The 7,159-nt window shown below is 32.2% G+C and overlaps 1 long non-coding RNA gene across 1 annotated transcript; it reads left to right on the top strand.

Annotated features, from left to right (window-relative positions):
* Positions 1 to 4,180: 4,180 nt before the first annotated feature.
* On the top strand, positions 4,181 to 5,288 carry LOC139877030 (uncharacterized). The gene is made up of 3 exons (XR_011768427.1): positions 4,181 to 4,274; positions 4,811 to 5,026; positions 5,123 to 5,288. It is a non-coding gene; the product is annotated as an uncharacterized lncRNA (long non-coding RNA).
* The last annotated feature ends 1,871 nt before the right edge of the window (positions 5,289 to 7,159 follow it).

The raw sequence follows: 7,159 nt of genomic DNA, 5'->3' as shown, positions 1-7,159 counted from the left end.
TGTTGGTGTTGCTGATGGTGGTACTGTTTATGCTGCTGGTGCTGCTGCTGGTGTATGTAACCTTTGCACCATATTCTCCAAAGCCACTACCCGAGCGCGAAGCTCGTTGACTTCTTCTATTACACCGGGGTGATTGTCGGTTTGGACGAGCGGATAAATAAAATCTAGAATTTGGTGTAGTATGTAATCGTGACGAGATACTCTAGAAATAAGAGAGAAAATGGTGTTTCGGATAGGTTCGCCGGTAAGTGCTTCAGGTTCTTCGCCAAGAGGGCAATGTGGTGGATGGAAGGGATCACCTTCTTCTTGTCTCCAATGATTAAGGAGGCTACGAACCCATCCCCAATTCATCCAGAATAGATGATGACTAATTGGTTGATCCATTCTGGTCACACTGCTTTCGAAACTTGAGTGGGATTCCATTTCGGAATCCGAGGGACTTGAACTAATGACAAATTCCATTTCGTACGATTGAATAAAGAATTTTTCGATATGAAATGATTTTCTGGCTATCGGGTGGTATTCTAATTATATAGAGCAAAAGGTTTCGTAGATTACGGAGGAATTTACGGAATATGTCAGGCAAAGTTTACAGTAACAGATACGCTAAGATATGAATTAGCAGATACGCTAAGATATGAATTTTTTCTATACACTATTCATGCAATCAATGCAATAAGATGTGTCTTGACTAAGAATGATAAGCAGATAATTTCCGACAAGAATGATGAGCAAAACTTTTGAAATGCAGACACGGTCGAAGTCCAGACTCACTAATGCATCCTAACGACTATCAGTTAGACACACTAATGCAGACCTGGTTCGCTAAGACCACCGCTCTGATACCAACTGAAAGGACCCGTTCATATTCATTATAAACGATTCACAATAGTTGATTACATCGCGAGGTATTTGACCTCTATATGATACATTTTACAAACATTGCATTCGTTTTTAAAAGACAAACTTTCTTTACAACGAAAGTTGACGGCATGCACACCATTTCATAATACATCCAACTATAATTGGCTTAATAATAATCTTGATGAACTCAATGACTCGAATGCAACGTCTTTCAAAATATACCATGAATGACTCCAAGTAATATCCTTAAAATGAGCTAATGTACAGCGGAAGATTTCTTTAATACCTGAGAATAAACATGCTTTAAAGTGTCAACCAAAAGGTTGGTGAGTTCATAGGTTTATCATAACAATCATTTCAATATATTAATAGACCACAAGATTTCCGTTTATAAATATATGTACACTCGCAAGTGTATAAAAGTATTCTATAAGTTGTAGGCACCCGGTAACAAGCCTTAACGTTCATGTTTTACCCTCTGAAAGTACACCGAATCAGGTGTGTTATATAAACCTCGAAGTACTAAAGCATCCCATAGTCAGGATGGGGTTTGTCAGGCCCAATAGATCTATCTTTAGGATTCACGCCTACCGTACATAGACAAGTAGTTTAATGTTACCAAGCTAAGGGTATATTTCTGGTTTAAACTCACGTAGAATTAGTTTTAGTTCTTGTGCGTATTTTGTAAAACAGTTATAAAATACGCATGTATTCTCAGCCCAAAAAAATATATAATGCAAAAGCATTTAAAAGGGGAGCAAATGAAACTCACAATACTATATTTCGTAGCAATTATGTATATGACGGCATTGAACAAGTGCAGGGTTTGTCTCAGATTCACGAACGTATCAATATTGTGATTCAATATTGCAGGAAAGTACGTAGATGCAACGAAAATGATAAACGTTAGGTTGACCTCACGAGCAATACCCTCGATCAATACCCATAACCTCCATAGCTATAACCCATAATTTCCTTAGCTCTATCCCGTTTGAAAACTTATTTTGAAATCGTCTGAGTATAACTCCGTCGTAGTATTTTATGTATACTAATAATATCTTGAAATAATACAAAGAAAATATATATATGTAATTCGATTGAGAGAGTTTAGAGAAATATATTTTCATGTTTCTATGAAATAATGAAACCTATTGAATTCTATTTATAATAGATTTTTGAATTATTACAGTGAATTATTAAAGTATGAATTATTAAAGTGAATTATTAAAGTATGAATTATTAAAGTGAATTATTAAAGTGAATTATTAAAGTATGAATTATTAAAGTGAATTATTAAAGTGAATTATTAAAGTATGAATTATTAAAGTATGAATTATTAAAGTTAAAGTATTATTAAAGTTAAAGTAAAATAAACGTAAAGTAAAGGTAAAGTTAAAGTATAGTAAAAGTATAAAAACTATGTATGTATAATACGCGTATAAATATATATAATATTATTTTAAATCGTTATATATATTTAATGAAATAAAATATAAATATCATTATATTTATTATACTGGTTAAGTAATGAGTTATCAAAAGTGATTCTAGATATTTATAAAAGTTATACACGTTTTAATAATAAAGTTCTTTTTAAACTGAAAACATCTTTGTACGTTTGAAAATAGATTAATAGAATATTATGGAAACCAATTCTCCACTAACTTTTGTCTAACTTTCGTAAAGAAACACTTTTTGTTTTTATTTATAAATAGCTTTACAAATTATTCTGAATATCGTTAAGAGGAATAGATTTTCTCAAATCATAGTGGACCTCTCAACAGAGACTTGTAATCATAATTCAATGTTTCTGATAATTCAATCATTTAATATATTTTTTAATTTCGTCAAAAATCATATTGAAACAAATACGTTCGTGTAAAGTATTATACGTTTAATACTTTATTAATATTCTCAAGTTATAATATATATATACATATACATATCTATTTATATATAACGGTTCGTGAATCGTCGGAATTTGGTCGAGGTTATAATGAATGTATGAACACAGTTTAAAATTCTTGAGATTTAACTTAACAAACTTTGCTTATCGTGTCAGAATAATATAAAGATTAAAGTTTAAATTTGGTCGGAAATTTCCGGGTCGTCACATTCTGATTAACAATTTGTCAGTTTTATTTTATTATAGATTATATATTTATAATTTATAGTTATTTATATGTTATTGTATCTATTTTATTATTTAAGTATGGGTACATGAATCTGCTATGGAGTGATATTGTTTGTTGAAATACCAAAGCTAAATATGTGAAGGGTTGCTATACTTTGTTATCAACTGGTAACATAGCCCTGTATAAAGCAGTTTTGCATATGTTAGTAGATAAACAACTAACAAGAATAAAGCAGTTTGATTGATAGCTTAGTCGTTAGTCCATGTTTGACGATTTTAAGAAAGAGGTCTTCCATGATAACTTGGTAAGCATAGTTATAAATGCCCAAATTTAATAAATAGTTTTTATTAATTTACCTTATAATAAATAGCCAATCGTCCGATCTTTGTTTTGGTTGTTAAAATGGGAAATGGAGTGTAGTTCGGTTACTGTAGCGATGTGGTATATGTTCTTTGTGGTCTTCTTTATAAAATTATGCTTTGTATTATCTATGTCATATATTTGGTAATTTGATTGCGTTATACTTAAATAACTAACTAGAGTGACATAGGGTTTACAAATATTGCTTATCACTTCTATTGTACAATAACACTATTAACAATTTCTCATCTTTTTCTATTGTTATTAAGATTCTTGAAGAATTAAAGAAGTAATCTGCTGCTCTTTGTTAGCTACTTTTTCAGTAGTTTTTTTTTTTTCAAAAGATTTATGAAGGGTGCGTAAATGTATGTTTATTAAGCTATGTTGTCTAACATATGTTTATGTATGTTGTTGATCAATGTACATGGTTTGAATTTAGTAGATATGTTTTTTAAACTTAGTGGCCAACAATTTATTATGTTATTGCTGAATTTGTAGAAACTTGTGGTAGCTATTCCAATGGTATCATATCCAATGGAGAGTGTTCAATTAAAATGAGCCTTTTGAATATATGCACATAATTGTAGTATTAAGTATCCAAGATTCTCCTGCTTCTGCTTTTCATCGAGTATTATGTGGTTTCACTTCTAATGTTATCTCTTGCTTCAGATTTTGATATAAAGGGATTGAGAAAGTTGCGTTAAAGGTGATTGTTTGATGTTAGGTCATCATATCTTTCGTCATTTACATTCGAGAGGTGAGTGCATGATGTTAGCTCATTAATATTTTCTTAATATGTTAATAGGTCGTTCAAGAGTATGGGATGAGTCCAGGAGGTACAGCTCTGATACGTGGATGTACAACTTATCACAGTTGAAAATGAAATCCTATTTAGCCGAGTCAACAAATAAGGAGGTCAGATATCGCTATATATATTACATATTATTGACCCGCATCTCTATAAAGTTCACATTATTTGAACCATCGTCTTTAATTATAAGAAGCGTCCATACGAAACGTGAAGTCTAGGTAGATGTTACTCGGGTAATAGGTTATGAGTAATCATTTAGGAGACATTCTGCATTAGAGGTATACTTTACTGGTTTATTATAACATTTCCTTTTTAAGCTATTTTATTTGACCCATTAGAGTTTAGGTAAGACATAACTGGTGTTGCCCCATTCTTAAGTAAATGGGTTGAAATTGACACTTTTAATATGGGTGGGTCTTCTTATCACATTACGTCATGTTGAATTCTAATATTTTTATTTGCATTTTTCAAAGATATTTCTATGGTCTTAATAATTTATACTGTTCACGGAGTGGTTTGCAAGCACAAATCATATTTGAGATGTTATTAAGAATACCATTTGATTTGAGATGCTATTATTAAAATGCTAAATTATTTGAGATGCTACACGAAAACGTTCACGTATCTTTTATGCTTTCAGTTGAGTGCACTCAAGGTTGAGAGTTTTGGGATACAAAACGTTGTTGATTTACATAGCTTTCAGATCAGAATATTCATTGCAGATGTATTCATATGCAAAACGGAAGCTTTGAGATCAGTATATTCATTGCAGTTGTATTCACATGCAAAACAGAATGGAATAGAACCTTTTAATTCGACGCCTAAATCAATTTCATGAATCAAACCTTATACACAGGTAATTGATTTGGGAGATCCAAATTTATATAGATATAGATTTGTTCTATTTGTTTTTATGATTCATTGTCGGTAATAGTTGTACATATATATATAGGTAGTTGTACATATGTATATATAGGAAGTGGAAGATGGTGATGATGGTGGCGTCACAGAAAAGTTTGTTAAATTCGGTGTTTGAAAGGGTATGACATTTATGGGTTTGGTGGTGGTAGTGGACAGAATAAAATATGAAATTCGTGATGATGGTGACACCATGGAAATGGTGCAGATTGGTGCTGATAGAACCAAAAAAAATGTACTTATTTTAATTAGTGATAATGGTAGTAGCCATCATGCTTCTGACGAGGCTATCTGTGATGCTTTCAAAATAGAATTTGGTGATGAATACATTGTATAAATTTTTATTCCCTTATATATATATATATATATATATATATATATATATATATATATATATATATCATATAATATGTATATCATATAATATGTATATACGTATATAACTATATTTTTTAAGAACATATTTCTAAAGTTATTATCAAATAATTGATGTGTTGTATGATTGAATACAGGGCTAATCTTACATTTGTGAAAGGTTATATCTTGAGATAAAGTTTGGGATTAAGAAGCAGACTAATTTACGTTTCTGAAAAATCCTATCTTGATATCAATTCAGGCTGTTTTTGATGGTCATATTGCATTGAAGCTATAACTGCTTTTTTTCTTTCAAAATGTTATATGACTATTTTTAATGAAACTAAAAGTAGGAAGCTTAGAAAATATATTAACTATACAATAAACAGTTATAGGCTTATCATTATGTGTAAAGTTTGTGCTTTTTATGAATTGTGTTGATCGAATTTTCTAAAGTTTGTAACTGGATGGGTGCTTGTGACTACATTATACCCAGGGTACGATCTTTTCAATACATTACTGTAATGAACTAACCCGTCGATTTCCGGCCCATAAAATTTTTTTTCTTTTTAATATACATTAAATAACACATTAGGTCCCATTACACAATTTACAAAATGTATTTGTTATCACATTACGTCTAACGAATTTAATAAAACGTACATTACATAATTAGATCATAATCCGGTTATTACTCAAGACCCATTTGACTAAACCGATGTACGTCACATGACCCGACTAGTTACTTTTACACAAAACCGAGCATGGTGATTGGGACTACGCTACCCAATCCTAAATCGAGTCCAAAAGCAAGATCTTCTAAAGCAACCTAGCCAAGATATCTAATCCCCACGCTTACCCGAGCCGCCATCATGCGAACCTATAAAAATATCAACAACGAGAGGGTAAGCTAATGCTTAGTGAATGTAAAGGTACTATACACATACATATGCATAAAATGACTACGCATCACCAAGCACAAAAGTAAACACATACCACCTTCGCATAGTAAGCAAGCTAATAATGAGCTCATATACAAGGTAGCTACATGCTACGTAAACACCAAGCTAACGCCATAAGATTAGCTACAACATAACAATAAGTATATACGCATATACAATAAACATAATCAACAACATCAATAAGGTTAACCCCTTAACCTAATCCACATGAAGGTTGGCCGAACTTCGTGCGCCTTAGTGAATCCGAACTTCACGCGACTCACTACCTTCATACAACTTGACTATTAAGGATGGCTGAACTTCACGCGCCTTTATGAATTCGAACATCACACGACTCATATCTTAGTCAAACAACACAATAGGGTTGGCCGAACTTCACGCGCCTTAGTGAATCCGAACATCACTTTACTCACTACCTGAATCATCTCCACGACAAATGCTAGCAAAACCCATCGCCAAAGGGGTTTATCCAACACGCTAGCCAATCACAACATCAAGGGTAGTAACCCAAAACGCATAAGCATATCACATGGACCCAAAGCACAAGAGGGGTCCATTCTCCCACATAAATATAGAGTAAACCCGAGCAAGGGTCACTCTACACACACGCACCCATCTAATGCAAACATACACGTATAGTAAATTTACACTCACCTTAAACGCCTCGATGAAGTGCAATCGAAACCCGCAACTCGCCAATGGAACGTACCTGTTCCATTTATCACATAATCATCAATACAAACTCATTTGGACTC

Source organism: Rutidosis leptorrhynchoides, chromosome 1 (genome assembly GCF_046630445.1).
Source record: "Rutidosis leptorrhynchoides isolate AG116_Rl617_1_P2 chromosome 1, CSIRO_AGI_Rlap_v1, whole genome shotgun sequence".
Classification (NCBI taxonomy): Eukaryota; Viridiplantae; Streptophyta; class Magnoliopsida; order Asterales; family Asteraceae; genus Rutidosis; species Rutidosis leptorrhynchoides.
This window is presented reverse-complemented; position numbering and strand designations above follow the sequence as displayed.